Below are 24,570 nucleotides of genomic sequence, written 5' to 3' on the forward strand. Positions count from 1 at the left end.
CTCATCGTTCTTACCGCTCTCATCTGTTCCTTCTCTAGTTTTATCTTTGAGGCGCTAATCTAGAAGAGGCATGATATCAATTCTAAATCTTGCTATTCATGAAATACTTTGAGGGGTTTTGGGACTTTTTGGTGGGCAGTCATTCTGTGGAGTATCACATTACATGTAGATTTAAGTCTTGTAAAGCACGTGCATATTCCTCGTAGTCCTTGCAAGGAGGGGAGGGAAGATCTTTTAGGGTTCTGTTTTCCCTAATAAAATGTAATGATTTAGAAAATGAAGAATTGACTGTCCAGCATGTTAAGTTAATTCATTTCTGAGTTGAGTTAGAGCCATTTTTTTAAGAGCAATGCAGAGGAAGAATATAATTCAGAAGAAAAACCGTTGGGTTTTCTGCCTATTCAGATTCCAGAATGAAACCATTTTACACCCAAGGAACTTAATCAAAAATTGCCTGGACATCCTTTTCCTTTCTGTAGCAGCTGTTTCCACTCAGTATTTTAATGAGTGGGCTGAACTAAAACCTTTGGGGAAGGGCTTCCCCCCTTGGCATCGCTGCATAAAAGCCTGTGCTACAGTATCATGCTCTGTGCTGGTGTTGAATGAGTAAATGCCTGTGGCTGGACAGTCCAGAGGAAGGGCTACATCATGTTCTCAGCTGGCTGATCTCCTTAATGCAAGCCTTTAAAAATTTCCCTGGATATTAATCTGATGTGATTTTGGCCACAAGAAGTAAGTATGCTCTGAAGATTTAAGACTTCTCCAGTTTCTTTTGTTTCCCACTGTAAATAATTTGTGGAGTGTCTGTCGTCTTTGGAGGTAGATTCTATTTGAATTATTTCATTTTATGTTTCTTGTTAACTGTTCATATATTTTCTGAATGATTTATAGACTCAGAGCTAATGTTGCACACAGATTCTTGGAGGAAGGTAACTCAATTGGTGGTGTGCATGATGTCTAGTGGAGAGTATTATAACTAAATGGGACTTACTTATCGCTACAGATGTTTTTTTGGAACTGTTTGAGTCTCCTTTTTCTTGACTTAGCCCTGTCTGCTTTTTTTTTTTTTTTTTGGTTGTATAGTTTTTTTGATGTCTAATCAGTCCCTCTTATTTGTGCTGAGCACATCTGTTTTGCAAGTTTCTGTCTGCTTTCACAGTAATGTAATAATTTCTCTGTCCTTTGTGTGCTGTCTCATGCTAAGCAGAACTGAGAAAATGGTGAAAGCGGCAGTGCTTTTTTTGCTAGTTTTCCTTCGGCACTAGATTACATTCACTAAACTCAGCAAATAGCAGAATTCCCTCTAGAGTACTGGGAAGCAGCCCAAACGCTCTACAGTCGCGTTTTGCTGGACTGTTCTTGTAGCAGGGTTTTCTTTCTTCCTTTTTGCTCTCTCTCTGCCGCCCCTGCCCCCCACCCTCGCCATGGTCTGGTGAAATACTTTCTGTTGGAGCTGCATTCCTGATTGATTCCACTCTCAGATAGGCATCTCTGATTGTTAAATTTCCCCAAATGAACATCCCAGAACAAAAGAGGTGCCCAGTGGCTAACTGCAAGTTCAAGTTAAGAAATACTTGACTAACTGGGGAATAAGATGGGCTCAGCTTCAAGTTTTCTCGATAGCTAATAATTTGGGGCTGAAATTACTGTCTGTCTTTAATAGAAAATTGAGACTGACATTAAGCCTTGGACGCTTAATGTTTGGGTGTGGTCTTGGACTTCTCTGCTACAACTGGAATCATCTAGTGCCAGACTCCAACTTGATGATTTAACTCAATTAGTAGTAGTAGACTTAAAATATTTCGAGAGACTTACGGCTAGATTCTTCCCATGGTTACACTGGCATAAATACGAGATAATTCCTTTCATTTAAAAACTTCCGGTCTCTGTAAGGATGCAGACACTTCGACTTTCAGACAAGTAATGTGGTTCTGGATCTTCAGTGTCATATTCCAGTTTTGTGCTACTCTGGCAGCCACCTGCATCTGTCCTAGTACTATTCACCTTGCCTAATTTTGCATGGCAGTAGTAGCCTGTCCTTCCCCAAAGGAGAGCACAAGTACTGTGTTTGAGCATTCTTACGGCCATAGGTGGCCATGCGTTGCATAGAGCAGCCCAGCAACTGCTGTCAGCTACTAAAATTCTTCTGTGGGCTTTGATTTAAGAAATGAAAACTGCACCTAGTCTGGTTTTCATTATAATTTAACTCCAGGTTGTGAGCATGTCTCTTTTTGTTTGGGAAAGCCAGGCTTAAATTAAGCCAGCTAAGAGAATAACTTCAAGACCATCTAAATAGCACATTTTTAATTTAGGTACACTTGGGTGATAGCTGAAGATTATAACCCTGTCTCTTTCTCAACACTGACCTCAATTTTAGTATTTCTATTAGGTAATAGCCCCTCTGAAAGGCTGGAACTATGTTATATGTTGTTGTAAATAAATGCCTACCTGCTGCTGCTTCCAAGTGAGGAGCAGTCCTGCTCCTCAGAGCTGTGTCAAGCATGCTGTGGAGAGCCTTCCCCGTTCTCCCATCAGTGACCAGAAATACCTATCATTGCCTGACCTCGGAGACTGAACAGAATGAGCGCTGTGCCTCAGCTTCCTGTTTAGTTTTTCCAAATGATTTGCTAGAGATAGTTTGCTATTCCACAACTTCCCGAGGTAAACAGTCTAACAGAAGCAGTCTGTTTAGAGGAACAATTAAAATAAAAACGCTCCTTTCCGAATCATCCTCATGTCTGTAAGAGTTTCCAGAGTGTCCCAGAAAAGCTCTTGCAAGTCCATTCAGTCATTTTCTTGGGACAGCAGTTCTTGGCTCTTTCCTTCCAAGTGCTTTTGGACAGGAGATCTGGAGTAGTCCAACTCCAAACTCTAGGTCTCTTCTCAGAGACTTCTTTTTGTTATTCCCAACATCTTTTCCCACCATGTGGTTGTTTAATAACTTTTAAACCACCCAGTAAAGAGCTTCCTATTTATTCTACAGGCAACTTCTGCAAGACTCTTTGGAGATGACTGAACAGTCTCTCCTTATAGGAAAATTCCTCTCTGTGCTACCGTGGTACGATAGTTTACCATCCTGCGCAGCCATCAGGCCATGGTCAGCAAGGGAGAATACAAGCAACTAATCACAGGCATAAGTGGGCACAACAACCTTGAAAGTCCAGCCTGCCCTGTGACAGATGAAAATTAGTTTTCGTGCTGAACTGGGGCTTACTGGCAGGAGTAAGTTTAATGCCTAACTCTGTTATACAGGCTCTGTGTGATCTTTGGCATGTTAGTTACTCTGTCTACATTAAATTTCCATACTTGTGAATGTGGATAATACTTTGTCCATTTTTGTCTGTGTAGGTTTTGAGCTACTCTGGTAGGGACTATATCCTTAAACACACCTAGCACATTAGGGCCAGGATTTATCTGGACCATTAGATACTGCTGTAATAGAAGTACTGAAATATGGAAACAGATTCTTTCAGGTAATTCCATCACCCTTGTTTATTTGCATGTAAAGCACTTCCTGAAGTACTTAAGGATCTCCTGAAAACTTTATTAGGAAAGAGTCACATCTGTCAAACACAGCGTGTCAGTTTTACTTCACTTTATTGCTAAAAATCCATAAAAGTGAGATCTTTGTGTGTGTGTATCTCTTCTTTTTTTTTCTCCCCCCCCCCCTTTTTTCCCTCTCTCTCCTTATTTTTGATTTTAAGTTCTGTTAACCTCTGAATGGAGGCAAGCATAGATTTCTGTTGAATGTCCCCTACTAGGCAGACTGCAACAATGTTTAGCACATGAATATGTTTTAACTTACTTTTATAAATTATTTTTAGATTCCATTAAAATCTGCTGGCTCCATCTGTATGCACTAAAGATTCCCCAGGGCTGAAAGTACATAACTCGGGGATGTCCTGTCATTTGAGAAATCCCATGTAGCAACTGACTTGATTAGTTTCTGAATTCCAACAATTATACATTCAGAGCTCCCAAGACTCTTAAGGGACCTACTAAATTTTCACAGAGAATGAATCCCGAAGCCTGTTTATTTTGTTTACTTCTTATCATCTTGCCAGGCTATGAGAAGCTTTTGGCACTGAAATCTGCACTAACCTGTTTTGCAGCGCACTCTCAGATACCTCTTCAGAGTCTTTATTCTCACTCAGTGTCCCAGTATCTTTTTTGTGACATATTAATCATTTTCATTATTGCTGATTGTGATGTTGCAAGCAAAAAAAAAAAGAAAAGAAAGAAAGAAAAAAAAGTTGAAGAAATAATAGGTAAACAGCAAATTTGAGTTCTCCTTAATGGAAAAGGAGAGGAAGTGAAACAGGAAAATATTTGTAGGGAACATTGTTTAAACATAGGATTTTCTGCATGATGTGTGAGTGGTTCTTTAAAGATTATATGAAATTAGTATACCTTATGAAGAATAGAGTACTACTTAGCTGTAAATGTTTTCTTGTGGGTAGTATGCTTGGAAAGATTGTTAGCTATGAAATAATTAAAAGGTGTAGGTGGATTTTGCTTTCCCTGTACTCAATATTTCCCTTCCCAACTTCTTGATGTTGTGGATCAGAGAAAGGTTTGGGGAGGGGGAAGTGGGATTCTTGGAAGTAAAGTAATTATTAGTGATGTTTTCGGAAATCAAGCAGTGCTAGGAATCACTTTGGGCCTGTCTTTAAGTCTGAGTTACTCAGTTTTGCAGTTGGTCAGCTGAAGACACTCTGTCTGCAAATACTGACATGGATCAGGTTCCATGATGAGGATGATAACTAGGATTTACACCAATACAACTGAAATTTGTGGCAACTGGTTTTGGAAGCAGTTACTCTGGATTGACACAGCAAGTGAGAGCTGTGCTCTTGAAAAATGCTGTTGGGATCAAATTGGTGTGAATGTTGGCTGAGATTTTCCAGTGTCATACAGCAAATGAATGCCAAAATCCTATCATTTTTGGAATGGAGGGGCTGAGTACCTAACACACAGATAAAAGTAGGTAGCTCTTATGTAGTATCAGTTAATTTTAGAGTGCTTGAAAAATAGACTGGTATTACTCCCATTTTTAAATTCAGAAAGCTGAGGCATAGTGCAGTCAGAATGCAGAAGGTCAGGGCTGGTCTGGGAATAAAGCTCAGGTTTCCTGTGTCCCACTTCCTCAATGATCTTTTTGAGATGTGAACCCCACTGAATGGTCATTAGGGAGGAAACATCATGCTGAATTGCATTCTCTTAGCAACACTTTGACTGGGAGCATCCTAAAAGGTTTGAAAGTTGAATATTGCCAGCAAGTCTGTTTTGCATAAAAGCAAATCTGGTATATCTGTGGATAAACATCATCTTAAAAAAACTTCAAAACCTGTTATCTCCTAATTATATTTGTATATTACAGTATTACCAAGAGCAAGATATTCACCCTTATAAGTCCCCCCTATGCTTACGGGTAACGTCACGTTCTAGTGTAAGTTTCCACACATTTCCTATATCCTGGATCTTTCCTCAAAGTGTTCTTTATTCCAAAATGCCTGCTTGTTATAGGGAAGAGGAAGCCTGCTGTAATCTTCTCTCCAATAAGGCACGTGCTGGGAGAAGAGATTGTAACTTTAAGTTGTGTTAGTTTTTCATGTGATCGACTACTCCTAAAAATGGCAAAACATTACTGTTTCATGCACACTGAAGGGTTGTAAATAAGAAACTATCCAAAAATACCATAATCTTTGGCTCGGACAAGAATATTTGGCAGAAAGTTTGCAGATAACACACAAGCCTGCTACTTTAAAACTTTGGTTTCTTCTTTTTTTAGTAATATCAAAAGGATTCCTACAGTTTTTGGCGTGATAATTTGTATTTGAACTGATTTGGGGCACACCGCATGTAATTAAAGTTTATAGACTTACCCAAAACCTCAAATCATCAGCTCCTACGCATAAATGGTAACTCATCTATCACATCCTCAGTAGTAAGGGGGAGCAGGCTGTCTCAGAGCCATTTAAAATGCTCTGCTTTCATATTTGCCAAGTTCTTCTATTCTCTGTAGATTTTAGTGACTCAGACCTCTGAAATCTCTTCCATACATGGTTAAAATGTAACCACCGATCCGGGGCGGAGGGGGAGGATGGAGGGAATAACTTGCTGAACCGATAGAGTTTTAAACAAACTTGGGTGGTTTTCTTAAAACAGCATTTCAGTCCTCTCTAAGTCATATATGTATATTCACACACAGGGCATCTCCCAATCTTAATGGTGCTGGAAGCTAATGAAAATAAGTAGTCCATGTATACAGTGCATGCAGTGTGTTCACATCTAGCCCAAACCACCATCCAGGCCCATTGTCGTAGCAGGATTCTTCTCTGAGGTCAGATTTCTACAGGTTTCCTTCAGCCTTTTACTCTTTGTGTCTGTCTGTTATTCATACTGATGAAATAACTTGGCTGGCATCATTGACTTTGTACAATGTACCCCAGCTGGTGATTCATCTGGTTCTCCCTTTACAATAGCTCCGCGCAGACAGCACTTACTGTTGAGCAGGTTGGTAATAGACGTGCAGCAGAACTATCAGAGCTCTTGCTGTCCCTTAAGTTTTTGCATCTTCAGACTTATATTTTAAAAATATCCTCTAGAATAATTTAAAATTTAGAGTAAGCTTTCCTCCAAGCAAGAAATATTCAAAGCAGGTGATTTGGTCTAGTGCTTGCTAATGTCAGACAGACTGAGTTATCATGCTGTTTGTGCCGCTAACCTCTTGTGTCATATTGGTCAAATCATCTAGCGGCTGTGGGTAGGATTTTCAGAAGTGTACAGCACTTATGTAAATCTGTTCCAGTGCAAGCTGATAGAGGCCTAATTCTTCTTTCCACTAGGGCTTCATTACACTGCTTGGCAGGGTAAAGATCCTCAAAACTAGGCTTTTTGTGCTGCCAAAGTGGTATAAAGTAGCTCCATGCAAATGCAAATCAGGCCCTGACAGTTCTTCCATTGACTTCAATGGAAGAAAAATTAAATAAACACAGTTAGCCTTTTAAAAAAATTCATCTTGTGCATCTTCATTTCCCAGTTGTTAAAATAGGCCTGATACCTACCTCATACAACTGCAGCACAGCTTAATTAATGTTTGCACAGCCATTTGAAGATGTCCGGTACTGTGTGAATGCCAGCTCTCATCATTAACTTGACCGAATTTGTTTAGCTGATGAGTGAAAGACTTGTAAGGTATTTCATATCTCTCTGAGGAACAGCTCTAAATTCAAGTAATTTAGTTTTATGCAGAAAATTAATGTATTGATTATAAATTTAAGAGCCCCATACGTGGTGTAGACTTCTGATGTGCAGGGTTGCATCGTTATAGGAGGTTGTTTTGTCCTGTGTTAACTCTGCTGTAGACCACAAGACTGTTAATCAGAGCTGATTTCTTTCTGTCACAACACTACAACTATTTAGCAGTTGCTCATGGCATTTTGTAACAGATCCTTGCTAAAGTTCACAAGGATATGAGGATCACTGTCCTCTAAATACCACATGTATTTTGTGGATTGATAATGGCCCAAAATGAACGGCCTTTTCTTCTCCTGTTGATGTTCTAAAGCTCAAATTAATACCACACCCTGTAGCTCAGGATAACCTCTCTCAATTTGTATTAAAGTGCTAACAGAAGTAAATAAAAAATATATTTTAGGGTGTTCTTGTTACATGATCTGAGACAGTTGTTAGATAAATTAAGAAACTGCTATATTAAGTGTCAATTTAATATAAACCCAGATTGCCCTACAAACACGTACTAACAGACGCCTGACCCTGCAAACGCTTGCTTGCAAGAGAGATCCCTGCTTACATGAGTAAATGCCTTGCTGCTCATGGACTTGCTCATGGAAAGGCTCATGGAATTGTTGTACGACATTGCAAAAATCAGATCCTCAATAAAGAATGCAGCATAGGTTTTCTGTGGAAGTGATGGGTTACCTTGAGGCATAGGGCTGGAGGCATGTTTCTCCTGCCTCCTCCTTAAATAAATTAATATGGTACAAAAATAATGATGTTCTGAAATGTAGCTTGAGGAAATATCTCATTCCATTTCCATTCTCTAGTGCTGTCTCTGAATTTACACAATCAATAATGTACATAAATCTTTCATGGACTTAATCTATATTTCCTTCTTTGTTGTATATTTTATCTCTGTTAACACTGGAATGAACAGGATCTGCCAGAACAGATTATTAAATATAGCTAATAATATTGACCATTTCTGGAATGCAAGCTGACTTACAATTAGAAAAGATCACTGTGGTTTGTCAACACAGGAATAGTAAAGCAGGCTAGAATTGAATAAATCAGCACTTTTCCAGTAACTGTGTAGATCTCTTGAGTTACTCCAGCTGAGAGAACTCCTTACTACCTCCATGTCCAATGCAGCATATATTAAGCATCTGATTTAATTGCATTATATTTTATCAGCTACAGCATTTTATAGTTGATACAGTTGTTCAGATCCCCCAGTGCTCCACAGAGGTGGTATCAGAGAACACCAGAGATGAATCCACTGTTTTTAGGAGTCAGGGTGCAGATACCTGCTGAGGGATCTAGACCCAAACCCTTTCTTTTTGTGAAAAAGGCCCTGACCTCCTTTGTGTTGGAGTAGAGAGGGTTGCCAGGATTTTAGAGCCACGCAACCTGCATGGCACCTTTGGGAAGGTGAAAGTGTGGCTGTGTTATGAAATTGCTATTTCAGTGCCAGACCTAACACTTTCACCACTGAACTATGCCATCTGGCATTTTATTAGTAATCTTAATATCATGGGATCCTAAGTATTCCATCATAGCCTTGTTTATCTTTTAAGAACAACCACATTTACAATCTGCAGTTGACACCTTCAGCGTTGGTATTTGTGGTTGGGTCCAAACAATGTCTATGCCAATACACAAACCACAATTTAAAGAACCACAGCTGTTAATTCTATTACAAGCTGACACTACCTACCTACATATTTGCTGTCCTGGGGAGAGAGGGGAGGAAATCTGCATGTCTAGTCTACTCTGGTTGCTTCCATCCATTTTGTAAAGGTTTTAACATCTGCATGTAGCAATGCATGAGAGAAGTCTTGTAAGTAGGGGCTCCTGCCTGTATGTTGTGCTCTAGTTAGTGTTAATTATTACCAGCTGAGATTTTGACAGAGGGTTGGTAGCTTTATTTGCTAAGGTGAGGTAAATCTCGCTCCTCCTTCCTGTGAAAAATAGGTTTCCAGGCTCTTTCTGTAGTAGATAGAGAAAGAAAAGCACTGCCGTATGGTGATTTATTCTCCCTGGCATACCTTGGGGCAGGCGGACTTGTTCTCTTGAAGCCCCTGTCACACTCTGTTGACTGCAGAGGTAGCTGTCTGAATGCCTAGTGTTCAGTTATCTCCAGTTAGGTGAAGTGGATCATGTTACTACTATTTATCCTTAATATTTGTGCAAGTGGAAATGTTCATGTTTAGAATCAATGGCATCACTAATTGTTATCCTGACTGAGGATCATGTTTTGCAAAGCCCCTCTATGTGTATGCTGGTTTGCAAGCCAAACTTTGCAACATTTCTGTGGGAGATTCTCCTTGCTAGAAAGCACCAAATAGCCAATGTTGATGGGAATTAGAAAATACAGAGGGCCATAAAGAGATAATTAAACCTGCAGCTGTCAGCAAGATCTAAAACTTCTGAAAAATCAAAAAGCTGAGAGTTTCAAGTTTCAAGCTATAAATACTTCAGGTGCATGGTGCATTTAGTGGTAATTTAGATCTGAATGGGATTTCACCTTTTTCCGTTTGTGAAGTTTTTAATTAGAAATAGACAGTTCTGCTCTGAACATTTCCCAGAATTATTACAGAAACCTGTTCTGAATTTGTGTCTCTGAGGTCTGTAGTACTCTTATCACTGTATTACTGTATTCCATGTAGCTCTAAAACTATCCTACAAATATTCTTATTATAGAGAGGGCCATCCCATGAGGTTAGTATAGTTACTGAATTTAATATTAATATTGCAATAGCATCTAAAAGATCTGATGCCAAGTCTGTTGCATAAGGTGTTGTGCAAACAACACCAGTGCTTGAAGAACATGTTCAATAACAGACTGCTTTACAAATTAGGTTTTTTTACCTGTGTGTCTTAACACAGAGGGTGGAAAAAACTTTCTAGACTTACCTATTTGTCTTTGTCTTTACTAAATACTGTTTAGTTTGAAAAGAAAAATTACAGATCTGTGTGAAGATGAAAACTGAAGATACATAATGTGAATGTGGCTCTGTTCTAGCAAAGAATGTAAGTATCCCCAGGAAGTTAGGTATGAAGTAAAAGCATTGTTTAGCAAAGTTCATAGTCACTTACACAAGTTGTTTGCTGCTTTGGAATCCATCTCTCTAAATTGCATCTCTCTTGAAATTGTTCACATGTTTAAAGTGATGTTCACACATAATTCTGTTTATTTTAGTGAAAGCCATCATATGCACAGAATTAAATAGCTGCAGGGATAAATCCTAGTTTTGTGGTTTCTTTGAAAAGTGGACTTGCTGGAATCCAAGCTGTACCTGGGATTCCTTAACAAATTTTACATAGAGAGACCTGATTTTTCACTCTGACATAAGGGCTGGAATTCTTTGTGTAATCATTGTGCTAAGGGTGTGAGAAAAGAGTTGTAACAAAATACTGCCTGTGTATTTCTTCTCCTTTTGGATTGGTGAAAAAGATTGGTTTGATTGCCAGGGATATTGAATCCTTGAGTCATGAGCCTGGTGCACCATGAGTAGTGGTAATGTCAGATGCCACTCTGCCATCTGCTGAGCTCTTCACTCTGACGTGACCTGAGCCATGAAGTTGTCTCTGTCTTTCAATCCCTCACGTCTATGCCAATGTAGGGTCAGTTTGGATAGAAGGTGCTTTCATGCCTGTGAGACAAGGGTTCCTTTTCATAACACACTGGGCAGCTAACTTGTTTTGCACAATCCAACAAATAGTTATGACATGGTGGTGACTTCTGTTCACTCCTGGACTAGTTTCAAGCTAATGTTCTAGTGGAGTGGTATTATATAGAGAGCTGTTCCCCTCTGAGTCATCCAGTTTCTTCATTATGTTGTTTATATGCTTCTCTAGGCACATTTGTGGAACATATCTGTTGAAGGGTGTCGACACTTCACTGTATGAGCATATTAATTAACTCTTAATATCTTGATTGTAGACATGAAGCCTGAAATTGTATGGGTTATTTAGAGAAACAGTATCTGGAGAGAGCTTGCTGTATTGTTAAGGATTCCTCTTGTTATTCTAGGAGTCTACTGGCAAATGATTGCACTGTAGGCTCAGTTCATCAGACTGCTTGTGACTTCCTTTGGGACTTTAGACAGATCACATCCTGCTGTGCTTCAGTTCTCTGTCAGCAGTGGGGACAACACTCACATAGTCACAGTAATAGGGACTCCTCAGCTTAGAGTTGCTATTAAGCTGTTGAGATGATATGCTATAGAAATGTATAATTTTTTGTTCTGATTGAAATGCAACGTTTCCATTTCCCTCAAACTTCTCTTTATGAAGAGTGTGCCAGGGCTTTAGTACTGATAGCAGTTCTCTTACTGCATCACAGGGCAAGTTCTTGCTGTTTGTAACAGCATAGTTTCCATTTGCCACAACAGACTATTTCTAAGCTTTGCTCATTATTTAGGACTGGATTATATCACTTTATTTGTTTCTGTAGATACTTTCTTCAGAAACCAAATCCAGATGCAGTGGGTTGGCAGTAAATCAGGTTGAACTACCCAAGGTTTTACTGAGACTAAATAAGGCTTAAATATTTTCATTCTGTTTCCTCTTCACCTTACTTATCATGCTGGCATTGACAGAAGCAAGGCTGCTTTCCTGAGTGTTGATCACCCTTCTGCATAGTCAGTAAGTTCTGTTAGCAGTGTTTAAAATACAAGTGACTTGTTGATGCAAGAGAGAGACAGGGGTTTGAATTGCTACCTCTCATTGTTTTGGCAAGCCTATTAAGATGTCAAGTAGCTCCTATGGTGCACATGATTTTGGGCCTGCAGCGGCCCAGCCCTGCTGTTTGGAACTGGCAGCCAGCCCTGAAGGTAACTATGAATTCTGCCTTCACAGTTATTCTCCTAACAGGTCTATATCTGGCAATAGGCTGCCGCTGACAATTTGCATGGCAATTTGGACTAATTGCCAACAATGCTGTCACCTGTCACTAACAATTCATAATCAAACAATGCCTCTCTGCAGCTCTGGGCAATTATCATATGTGTTACAAGATGTGCTATAACTTACCATGTTCAGTAAACAACAGTGCTGTACTGACTTTTGCCTTCTGCTTCCTAAGGAATGCCAATCGAAGCCAACTTGATGCAAGACATGGCTACCTCTGGCCCATGGAAGAAATTTTTTGTTTTCTGAGCACTGGAGCCAAAAATAAAGGATGGCTTATACTAGGGTTTGTGACAAACTGCCCTTTTAGGGGCACTGGTACCCCCTAAAAGGGCCTTAGGGTGAGGCAGTTTGACTTTGTATCATCCTCTGTAAATTAAAACCACAATCTTTAACCCCTTTAACTAAGATCTTACAGCAATGTGGGCATTACAGAAAGTGCTATTCTGATTTCTAGCAGTTGAGTCAGTAGAACAGTATGACTTCGCATCTGATTATAGAACAGGTTGGGGAAGGGTATTGCTTGCCAAGTATGCAAAGTGCTTGCATGATTTACTTCAGCTAAGATGTGAAATACATCCTACTCAGTCTGGGCTAAGAAGGAACCCTGGGGCTAGCAAAGTGCAGAGCTTCAAAAGGCAGATGGAGACTGGAAGAGCTGTGAGATCCCCAAGGAGATGCCTTGTCTCCTGTGTGCTTGAGGCCATCCTATGGTGATGAAAGACCTACCTCTGAATTGAGCCCCTAGGAAAGGTCTGTATGTGACACAGTGGAAAGATGGAGTTCATCAGGAGATGAATGTGAGCTTAGGGTCCTCTGGCAGAAGAGCTTGTGTGGTGTTTTGTCCAGTGCCGAGTGCTATTGGAACTTCCTGATGTGGTTGGGGACAGAGCTCCTTTCTTGCTGATAGGAAGGTCTCTAATATGTAATACAGTTTAGCTATGCATGATGATAAAATGTGAATGGTTCAGGCCTTGCTTCTTTCCTTAAAGCTGTTACAGGAAGCATCTCAAACACTGCAAGCTAATTAACTGCAGACATTATTTAGTTACCAGTATCAAATCTGTTGTATCCTCTTGTATATAACTTCTGAAAGTTGTTAGTCAGACTTTTTCCTTTGACTTATTTGGGCTTTGGCAATGAGCTGTTAGCATCATAGGACTGCTGAATACTTTCTCATAAATTATGCAAATGAGAATAAAACAAACCAGTGTATGTCCAAATTTGGTTCACAGAAGCTACTGGAGTGGAGTTTCCTTCCATTTCAGAATTCTGTCTCCTTCCAGGAAACACACTCATCAGTGATCTCTGCAAATCAGTCAGTGTCTTCTACAGAAGATCCCATTCTGTACAATTGAGACAAATGCTCTCAGATACATAACCTAAACTGCAGTAAAACATTTTTAGCCACCCACCTCTTCCCTGAGTGCATGCAGCATTCCTCTTGACTTTTTCCTACATAACAACTTCCCGATAGCTAAGCAAGGGGGGATTAATTTGTACAAGAATGCAGGCCAGGTCCATGTGAAGAATGTGTCACTAGTATACTGTGATAGAAATGTTTATATATCATAAATGCAAGTTACAGGAAAAACTGCACGTTTTGGATAGAAATCACTCCACCTCTCATTCTCTAAAAAGTAGCAGCAGGATCCCAGTGCATGGGTATAACTGTACTAACATAAGCACAGTAATGTCGGTCATGGGTCATAATTCTTCATGTCAGCATCTCGGCAGACTTCCTTTCCCTTCATCTGTTCCCTCCCTTTTCAAGAGCCCAGGTTAACAGATTTTCTGTTAAGCAAAGAGTTTTATCTTTATTGCCTTTTACATGGGGCTCAAGAATCCACTTACACATGCCTAAAAGCTTTGCTGCAATGAAGCTTTGGGGATGTGCTACTATTTCCCTTGAAATCGACGGATGTTTTACCACAGGGTATGCAGGTTCAAGTCTTGAAGTTCATCATCATTTCATCATTGACAAGCCAAAGAGGTGTGATAATTGCTGGCTCGAAGGGGCTGTAGAAAGCTGTGGGCCTGGCTCAAGCATTCTCCCATTATGCGGGTGACTCTGGGGTGGAGAATATAAAGCTCATTAGGCAGAGACCACTAATGTAGTTAGTTCCATGGTACAGATGTACCTTGGCCGTCAAAATAGTACATAGTTATTTTTACTATTAATGCGCCTCCATAGACCTGCCCTATTGAGCCCTAGTTGAAAAACCACAGGTAAGAAGTGACTGACCCAATAAAAGTGGGAAATTGGGAGAAAAGGTTAATAATTACTATGAAGGTTTATTTAGCTTCTCTTGACACTTAACACAGCTGGGAGCTTGTATACCATATGTGAGCCATGGAGAGTTTAGAATGAAATAGTTTTCCTTCTAAGGTTTGAACATGTTTCATGGCTAAAATATGATAGTCATGAAAACATAATACAAATGTATAACAATTAAGTGGTCACTGTCGCTGCTTACATGTCTTGCAGATTTAAGCAAAGGAATAGCAAAGAACTAATGCTGCACGTCTTTTGATACTGATCTTTGGGATGGGGATATCTACCTAACTCATTGCCATCCTGTCATGCTGAGAGCAGCTCTGTTTGCCCTGATTAAAAGGAATGTGCAGAACAATGCCGACTTACATTTGTTGAGAATAGGAATACAATGCAATGGACGCTCCCAAGATCTTAGCAGCTAAGCTAATGGACATTGCATGTCTTTGTTAGCGTTTGAACATCTGTGAAAGAGTTTAGTTAGTAAAACCCAAGACAAGTAAGTACCTTGCTCTTTTTAGGACAAAACTGATCATGTTTGAACAATCTGTTGAAAATATTTTGGCTCAGCAGGATTATAACTAGCCCAGCTGTGTTAAAATAAAGCCAAGCTCTTTATTGCTTGAATGGATGGAAGGGGGAAAAAGCATTTCTCACCGTGTTACAGGCTAAGTAGGAAGCAGCTGAGTTACTGGTCTTCTGAAACATGGTCACTTTTGCTGTCAAGTCATGGACAAAAGGCCTTTCCAGCATTTACTGTCCAAAGCACATTGTCTGCTTGAGCCGAAGCATTCTCCACTTTCAAATTCATGGCCAGACTCTGTCTATCAGGTGCTTGGCTAGAGCAAGCAAGCTGCTTATATGGGAGATTACTGCTAAATTCCCTACCTTGGTTAGAAGGATGCAGGTGTGATGGATGATGGATGGATGAAGGAAATGAGAAGAGAGTTCATCCTTTTTCCATTAGCATGCTTGTCTGTACAGCACTGATTTTTATCTAGCCTGTGAAGTTCCAAGAAATTGAGAGAGTCACATCAGGTATAAATTTCCATCCCTAAGTCTGAAGGAGAAGAGCATCTACCAATATCTGGCATGGATAATAGAGAATTCTCTAATTAAGCTGTGGCCTTCTAAATGTCAGCACTGTCTCAGATTGGAAATTTTGACTTGGATTAAATATATAAATGTTTGCAAAGACATTAGCAAGAGCAGCTAGAATTATATGGAGCACTGAATAAGAAGTGAGCTGAGTTTGATCTGGACATTTAATGCCAGCTAAGTTAGACTCACAAGTGCTTCTCACAGATTTTAATATATTTTCTTGTTTTAAAAATGGAAAAAAGGAGCAATGTCAGCTCAGAACCATTTTAAAAATCACAAGGGTACTGGAGATAATTTTGTCTTAGTCAGCCCTACAACTATATCCTTCCTCCCTTTGAAATTCTCCCACCATATTTGACTGTTCTCTCTGAGCTATTCTAGACATCTTTGCTGCTTTTGTCAAGCATATGGCATAGCTGTCTCTTGGCTCCAATTTGTAATCTGCCGTATCTTTTGTCTCCGAGTTCTTTTTTTTAATGATAAGTCTGAAGAGTTTATAGTTCATTTGAATATTTGTGAGGTGTCCTCATCTCTCAGATTGTTTAATGACCATATTAGGGAAGCTATGAAAGCCCAGAGAATCTAGTTTATAGGATTAGTCCTGAAAGTTTAGTGTCCTTAGAGAAACTGAAAAACAACTTGACTTGATGGCTTGCATTTTATGCAAAGCTGTAAACAAGAGGAGACTAGTCAAAACTTGGCTGATTCACAGACCTGAATACTTAATAATTTCTCATAGGAAATACATGAAAAGCTGAATTGTTCAGGTGCATGGATAGCACCTATTCTGGTGAATGATCTCTCTGAGTAGGTGCAAGGATATGTAGGTCATGCTATTGTACTACCCTTTCACATTCACACGTGATACCTCTAAAATTCGGGGGACCAGTGCACTGTTGCAGGATGAAGAAGCACTGATGATGTCTTTATAGCGCTTTTCCTATAGATGGAAAAAATCTGTGAGACATCCTGCACCACCTGAACAGCTGTGCTTCAGTCTTGTTTGGGTTACCATTATATTTCATATCCCATGGGGTATTTAGCTGTGAAATGTATCTGCTATTGCATTTTGATAGAATCCCAATGAATAGCAGCACCTTCGATGGAATAATGAGATTGTCATGGTTAATCTGTCAAGAAGTAATTAAGTTTTTAAAAAGTATACCGTAATCTTTCTATGCCACTCGGGTGGGTGGGGCAGGTGTTTTCTGCGGTGTTGTTTGGTTGGTTGGGTTTTTTGAGCCTTTGATATATTTTTCAGGCTTTTTTTTTCTGTAGCCACAAGCAAAGCTGAGGTTCTTATATACTCACATGGTTCCAAGAAGTGAGGATTTAACAGGAAGACTCACAGCAGAACTGTGACAACAGGCAAAAAGTTGTTTAAAAAAATGAAGGATGGTTACATCTACCCTGGAAGGAGATGGAGCTGTTCCAGTGCTCCCCTGCAGCGGGAGGACAGTGCTCACTTTTCCGGGAGGTGCAGGCAGTTGGTCAGCTCTGGAGGGGGATGCTGACAGCCTGCACCTTCAAAGGCAATAGGGCCTCGCAAGGGAAGTCTTTAGGAATGTGAGAAGTAAACACTGCCTAGGCCTAGTGTGTATTTGCAGTAGAAATATCCACGTGAACGTTTAATTGATCTCACCTGGGGAGCAGGGGAAGTCTGTCTTGTGTCCTGGGGTGCAACGTTACCACAGATACCTAGCAGCTAGCTCAGGGCTTGCACGTGTATCTCTGTATAGCCCTGCACTGTGGTGTGTAGATATTCCCAGCCTATTTTTTTTTCTTTAGTAGAAATCTAAGGTTACTGCATGATTTAACAGCAGCTCAGATTTTATGAAAAACCCCAGCTATCACAGGAGTTGCAGTCGAAGTGCAGGAGTTGACGTTGCTGAACTGGGCCTTCTGAAGAGTTCTGAAGAGTGAAGAGCAACCTCTGTAGCGACCTTAGGCTCACAGGGGGTGAAACCCTCCTGGGAGGTGGGATTGAATTCTGGTTCGTGCCTGCTGCTGTGCACTGCGAAGGGAGCTGGCCCTGAGGAGAGCAGCTCTCTTGAGCGCTCTGCCTGCTTGTCACCCAGCTCAATACGTTCTGTTTTCAGGTTTCTCCAATTATGGCTTGAACAAAGGCACGCTTTCCTCGCGTCGGGAGGAGAGGGCACAACTTCCCGTCAAATACGCATGTGAGAGAGAGATGGGAAAACAATGTCACCTGCCAAATTTAACTCTCCCTTCCTTGAGCTTTGGGATTGCTGGACACATTAGGTCTCGGTGCTAAGAGACTGCATGAAATTCCCGAGTTTGTCCAGGTTTGGCTCTTTCTCAGCTATGTCCGATGCCAGGCAGAGCTTGGTGGTGCTGGGAGGCACCGGTTGCTCTGGTCTCTGCGTGCGTGGCCAGAAGGGACTGAGCCTTGCTGGGGCTCCTAACCCAAGCACAGCTGGCTGAGCTGGCATCGCCCTGCCTCTGCACACGGAGCACCCGGGCAGCCACCAAAGCGCCTTCTCAGAAATGCGGCTGGGTATTTTGAAAACGATTCTACTTGGCAGTATTTCAGCTTCTTGCTTTATGACTGTCCCTTCCCCTGTCTTTTGCTACTATATGCCTTTGCGTTAAAATAGGATCCGTGCTTGCCAAGACAGCATGCCTGGAGGATGGTACAAAGTCATGTGCTGTGTAATCAGACTACTGCCGCTTGAAATGTTCCTGAATCTCCCTTTGGCCCTCCCCCCCCCCCCCCCCCCAAATTAAGAGATTTCACTTAAAGAATCATGAGGGGTTTTTGGTTGTTATGTTAAGAATACAGGTTAGTGGTTCTTTTATTTGCCCTCTGGTTTCTGATCTGTTCTGGTGTTCAAGTTTCTATTTACTGTGAGGGTCAGTAACTCTCGGTATTGTTTTGTTTTGAGGGGGGTGTCTTTATTTGAGATGGAAGCTGAGATTCTCATGCAATCTTCTGTTTCCATCAGCTCAGACTCCCTGTGAACATCGCGCATTGCACGAGCTGCTAATACCATACGAGGTTTGCAGTGCCCGGGGGTGCATCGGGCTGGGAGAGGGCATTTTGCGCTCTGCCTCTTCCGCACCGGCTGGGAGGCTCTGTGCAGTTTCGAGCAGCTCCGTAATTGATTGTGGGCAATTCTGGAGAGATTCAAGCTTAAAAAATCCCCCTGGGAGATTCTTTGGTTAAAGACTGAATGTTATTATATGGCTAGAGCTATGTGAGAAGACTTTTTTTTTTTTTTTTTTTTTTAACAGTAACATTTTGGAACTATTTCAATTATTAAAACAAGGAATGTTCAAAGTTTGGGCTGGGATTTTAGCACCAACACTTTGATAAAGTGGCTTCTCATCCTGTCTTCATGAGAAATGAATCTATGTCAATTTGTGCACTTCATGGAAGTATGAGTAGGAAGACTGAAGATAGAGTTTTTTGGTCCTCATCTTCATTTGTAGGGTGGGCTGAGTCATAGTTGGGGCAGACCCTCGAGGGGAAAGATTGCGATTTATGGTAAGCAACTCGCTGCTGTGCTCATTAGCTTTCCAGCTCACTAAAGGCATGGAAATAGCAGTGGTTGTACCAGACAAAACTGTGGGCTTTCCCACTGGCATTGGCACAGCCCGAACCTTTTGAGAAGAGAACTTGAATCGCTGCTCCCCCAGAGTTTGAACTCCCTTCACAGACAAGACCATTTAAGGGCCAAATGGGAATTTCACAGCCTCTGTAATTCAAACTGTGACTCAGAAAAGGCAGACCCTGCCTGAAGGTGCAAGTGCAGAGCTGCAGATGGCAGAGAGAAGAATGCCTTGGGGCTGATTATTCTTGTAACTCTTCATGTAGCTCTCCCAGCTGTGGGTATTATTTATGTTAATATAATTGTCTGATCCTTTTTAAAATCCAGTACAGCTATTAGTACCCTACAGAATCTTCCTCCTCCTTGCCCTGTGGTGATAAATTCCTCAGGCTGATTTCATGCCACTTTTTTTTATTTTTTTTTTTTTTATAAAATAGTGTCCTCCTATTACATTTATTGCCTTTTTATAGCATAGAGTAGGATAAATCAGCACATCCCAGTCTCGCTTCAGAGTTATTCATTCATTATTTCACTTGCAGCTCTGACATCAATCAGCTTTTCCCCTTTGCTTCTATCTTTTCCAGTTAAATATTCCTCTAATCTTTCCTTGTAACCTCAACATATGTTTGCCATTTTTTGGTCTCACACATTAATTTGACTTTGCTCTCTAACCTTTCAAGGTTCCTTGATATTATTTAATTATGCATTGGTTAGCGAGTCAGATTTTCTGAGTGGCTGGTGTAAGAGTCTATTCTTTTCTCCGCTGCTCATCTGGAGACAGCACTGCAGGTTGCAGACCAGGTAATGGTGTGGCGCCCAGGTCTCCAACAGCTTCCGTGTTCCTGGTCCAGGGCTGCTCCTGCCGTTGTCATAGGTGGCTTAATTTTCCGTTACTCTCTTTCTGTGCCTGAGGCAGGCAGGAATTATGCGTTTTGCATAATGTTTGCATTGCCCTTATTCTGGGCTTAGACAGGCTGCTACATGGTCCAGTAGCAATCACAGCAGCCTTGAGACAGCTGCCTGTGTTCCCCCCTTCAGTGTCCTCGAGCAGTGCCTTACCTGCAGTACGCAGTAGCTGTCAGCCAGCATGCTCTGGCCAGACAGTCGTTCTCTGAGAGCTGTATTTGGTCATCTTTAAACTCCTAGAAAGGCCTCCTGAGCAGGAAAAGTTTCCTGGGGAGTTGGTTTCACCTGTTTTAAGGCTCTCTTGCCATTATTGTAACTGCAATCATACCTGATGTAACTTTGCCAGCTACTTTTGTTGCTTGCAGGATTCAAGCATGAGATACAGAGCTGGCAGGGGGTCTCATGAGAATTTTTCTCAGAGTGATTACAATCAGTTTTCTTTCATTCTGTTCTGTATAAAGACATCAAAACAGCATGAGGTTTAAAGAAATATGAAACATGAATTTGTTCTTTACAACAGGAAACACTTTGCTTTTCCTGTAGTCCTGGTCTAGACCTTTAGCATTTGCCCTTTGTTTCGCCAAGAACAGTGTGTTTTTTCAGCATCTGAGACCAACTTTTGAATTGGGAGAATAACAAAGAAAGAAAGAACTCTTAGTAAGTCTTACTGCAAAAAAAGACACATGCACAAGCACAGATATGTAACTGTGTGTAAACACGTGCACACACCTGGATGGAAGCATACAATACGAATCTCTTCCCTGAGACGCACTTCCATCTTGGGACGAAACTGCAACTTCTGCACAGAAGAAGCAGAGGGACATTTCCTATCGGTTGCACAGCTCAAATAGACTGTATTCATATTAGCTTTTCTGTGATCCAGTAGTGACCCCATGCAGTGCACACTGTTCCTCTTCTCATTTTCATCAGTTTGTCATTCTGCAGCTTCTCAAATCACTGAAAGCCTGCTATTGATTTTGAGGTGTGTCGTAAGCTTGCTGTAAGTTTTATACGGTGACCTCATATTGCCAGAAGAAAAGATTTCGGGACACCTTCAGCCCTACATCTACCCTTAAATAAGTAGCGAATGTTTGCAAATCATTGCAATCTATTCATGACCCTCAGGGAATGCCTGGGCTGGAAGAGAATCATCACCACTTTAGCATTTATTGATATCTACAGAATAGATCTTGCTGTTCTTGGTGAAATTCACAGCTTTACCTTTGTTCTCTGTAGTTTGGTGTGTGATCCATCTATCTTCTGGTATACACACAGCAGCACCAAATCGTAACAGTTGTGTCTCTTTGTCTAGCATGTTGTGATTTCATTCGTGGCAGCGCAGTCACTGTATTAGATCAGGCAGAATCTGCTCTGGCAGCAGTGCATTAGCCTGACACACGCCGTTGCTCCTGCAACCTACAGAAGAACCCTTTTTACGACATTGCGCTGTTCCTCTTCTCATTTCCATCTGTTTGTCATTCCATAGCTTCTTGAGTAACAGCGAGCCTGCTGTTGCCTTTGAGATGTGTCATAAGCTTGTCGCAAGTGCTCTCTTTCCTTTAATAGTCCCCTTTGCCAGGCAGTGCAGTTGGAAGATACAGTAAGGGGAATTGACAACTTATTCCAGCTGTTCTGCTGAAGCTTTGCCAGCGGCTCTTATGCGTGTTTCCCCGCTTGCTGTCCACATTGATATTTCTATTATTCATGGCAAGAATTGAGGGCCATTCTCAGAGCTGCTTAAAATTAAGGGGGGCCTCTTCTCTTGAAGTGTTAGAATAAGAGAGCTCTTACTATTATGGAGATGAGGCAATAAGTGCTTGTACTTCAACCAAAAGGAAAATTGGTACAAAATCTAAGACAAGAAACTTATTCCTGTTCTGAATTCTGCATGGTTCACCCTTTCTGTGTTCATTGAGATAAAATTCATTACCATAGTTGTTAGCTATGAAAAATTATATTCACCATGGAATAAAATCATCTAACAGGATTTAAAGTCCCAGACTTATTTACAGCAACTGTTTGTCTCAAGCTGTGATAAAGATCTTATCCCTTAGGTCTTTAAATGATCTGCAGGGAGGTCAGGTAGGAATAGAAATACTGTCTTCCTCGCGCAGTGTTCTTGAGATTCAAAGGCGGGCTGTGAGAGCAAAAGGCACTGTTGCCTTCCACGGAAATACCAGGTGTTGGCTAAGGCTGGAGCCAGAACGCAGCAATGATGCAGTCCAAAGAAGGCAGGATTCTCACACCCCTCCGAGCTGTGGCTGCTGTGCCCCTTCCCAAGGGAAATAGCTCTTCCTTACTGCCAGTTTTCCAGTGCTCCCAGGTAGGAATGGGCAAAGAAGCGCAGTCTAACTGCAGCATTTTCACCCTGCATGCCCAGCTCTTTGAGCTGAGTGGTGTTGCACGTTGTGGGGATATCATTCATCGTGTTCTCTCTCTCCCCCTCCCCTGCCGTTCTTTTTTTTTTCTTTTATTTTTTTCCCCTAGGCAATTTTATAGACCCAGCCTTTACGAATGAAAAGCAGTGTGACCTCAGTAAGATTTTGTTGCACTTTTTTTTTTCTCTCTATGGTATGAGGGGCTATTGTGTTTCCACGTAGAGAAGTGTAATTAACACAGTGCCCTGAGGCCAAGTTGCTATGTATTTGACCCTTTGCCTTGGTCGCTGACCCACATTTCATTCAAACACGTTTGTAAGTAGAGGCACTTCTTATGTCTTTAAGATTTATGTAACAGACAAGGGAAGATTAGAATTGGAGGTATCTCTTACTATTTTGGGGCCGTGGGCTGCCTGCCAGTTTTGCTTCTTGAGAAGCAAGTATTTAGTTTTGTGAGTCTGAAGAGCGTGACTCATTGTCCTCTTTAACGTGCTTTAATAAATGTAATGAGTGGTGGTTTACATGAGGATGCGCTGAGGCTCTGCCTGAGCTCACTGGGCTCACTGCACTTTAATCTCACATGGGGAAAGAGGAAATGAATTCATCTGCAGTTAAATATAGAAGTGCTGAAAGAGGTGGGAAAGGGAGGGGTTGATTGTAATCTCACTGGGGTTGGGGTCAGTCAAGAGTAACCTCTGTATTTGCATACCATTACTCTGGGGCAAGTCATATGTCACCTCTGTGGAGCTGACAATGTTAGCTAATGGAAAATGGAGACAAAGTGAGAATATGTCTTAGGCTCCAGAGTCACTGCAGTGTTGTTCTTTCTGTTCACCCTCTACATGTTGCTGACTCTTCTTTTTTTTTTTTTTTCTTTACCTTTCAAGAGGTAGGCAATGGATTATAGGGGTAAGCATCTGTATATTACTGAAATTACATCTTGAGGACCAAATTTGAGGGTGGATCAGTGCTGATGTGTAAGCTTGTTTCTCTGGTTGCCATGAAGATATACCATGACTTTGTTCTTTTCTTCTTTTCTTTTTTTGGCGTAGCATATGCTTGTTTTCTGTTTATTTCTGTCCACAAGAATCCTGAGATTTGAGCTGGAGATGCAGAAGAGTCCAGGAGCTGGGATTGTAGACTCATGAGTTTATTCTCATCTAGTTTAACTTGTTCTAATGCTGTTTTCTGATCAATTAAAAGTTCCTTGAAGACCAGTGCTGTTTTTCCTGCATGTATATCCCCTTCTCCTCTCCCCTTATGTGCAGATACGTTCTTACTCTGACGACATTAAACTGAGAGCTGCCACTGACCTCTACTTTCAGCTTTTTGCATGCCTGTTTGTTGGGGTGGCCACATTATCATATCCTTTACTAGTATATATTAGCTGCTTCCGAGCAATACCTCTTTGCATGGCAAGGTGCACCTGCTGTAGCCCAAACCAGAAAGACTGTCGCGCCCAAGGGAAGAGGGGCCCTCCGTACCCAGCTGGTCCTGCTGGCGCTGCGAGACGGGGCTCTACCGGCGCTGGCGAAGAGGCAGATGGATCTTGCTGACTCATTTGGGCAGGTGAAAGCAGACGCTCAAGTGTGGGCTGAGCAAACCTGAAAGAGGAATTTTGGCGGCAGCCAAATCTGTGAACGAGGCTTGAGCTGATCTGTTATTGTGCTGACAGTGTTTTCTCCACACGGTCAAATCCCAAGTAGTCCACGTAAGGAGTTTGTGTTTGGAGATCACATACTATATAGGTCATGTTTGTTGAGCTGTGGGTGAGCAAAGACATACCGGCTTACATAAGCTCACTGAAATGATAGGTCTATCAATAAGAAGAGTTCATTTTTATACTGGAGAAAACGTAAAACAATTTAAAGAGATCGAGGTCTGTCCTGGAATATACTTGTGCATCTTTCATTGACATTACTAGGAATCACATGCTTTTGTCAGAGAGCAGGATTTGGTCTCACATGTGGGTTAGTAATAGTATTACTGTTCTCTTTACTCTTCCTATAGGCAGAAAGCAGTATTCTGTGGGTCATTCCAGGCCATAGGCACAGACTGAACACTCTGGCTGGCCATCTGTTTCTAAGCAGTCTGTATAGATCACAGAAGAACAGCTTGTTGTTTGATAAAATCTAATAAAACTATCCAGAAGTTGACAGCCAATAACATCAGAGATGGCTTA

At 41.2% G+C, this 24,570-nt stretch overlaps 1 protein-coding gene across 2 annotated transcripts in view; it reads left to right on the plus strand.

Annotated features, from left to right (window-relative positions):
- Positions 1–24,570, plus strand: part of LOC112980249 (sorbin and SH3 domain-containing protein 1) — a 182,122-nt gene that overhangs the window by 58,301 nt on the left and 99,251 nt on the right. The window contains exon 1 of one of the 2 annotated variants that reach the window (XM_064513893.1): positions 539–732. The exons of the other annotated variant lie outside the window; for it this stretch is intronic. The gene's annotated coding sequence lies outside the window, so the exon portion shown is untranslated. Of the gene's footprint in view, positions 1–538; positions 733–24,570 lie in introns of those variants that run through there. 2 annotated transcript variants of the gene reach the window in all.

This window comes from Dromaius novaehollandiae, chromosome 6 (assembly GCF_036370855.1).
Source record: "Dromaius novaehollandiae isolate bDroNov1 chromosome 6, bDroNov1.hap1, whole genome shotgun sequence".
NCBI lineage: Eukaryota > Metazoa > Chordata > Aves > Casuariiformes > Dromaiidae > Dromaius > Dromaius novaehollandiae.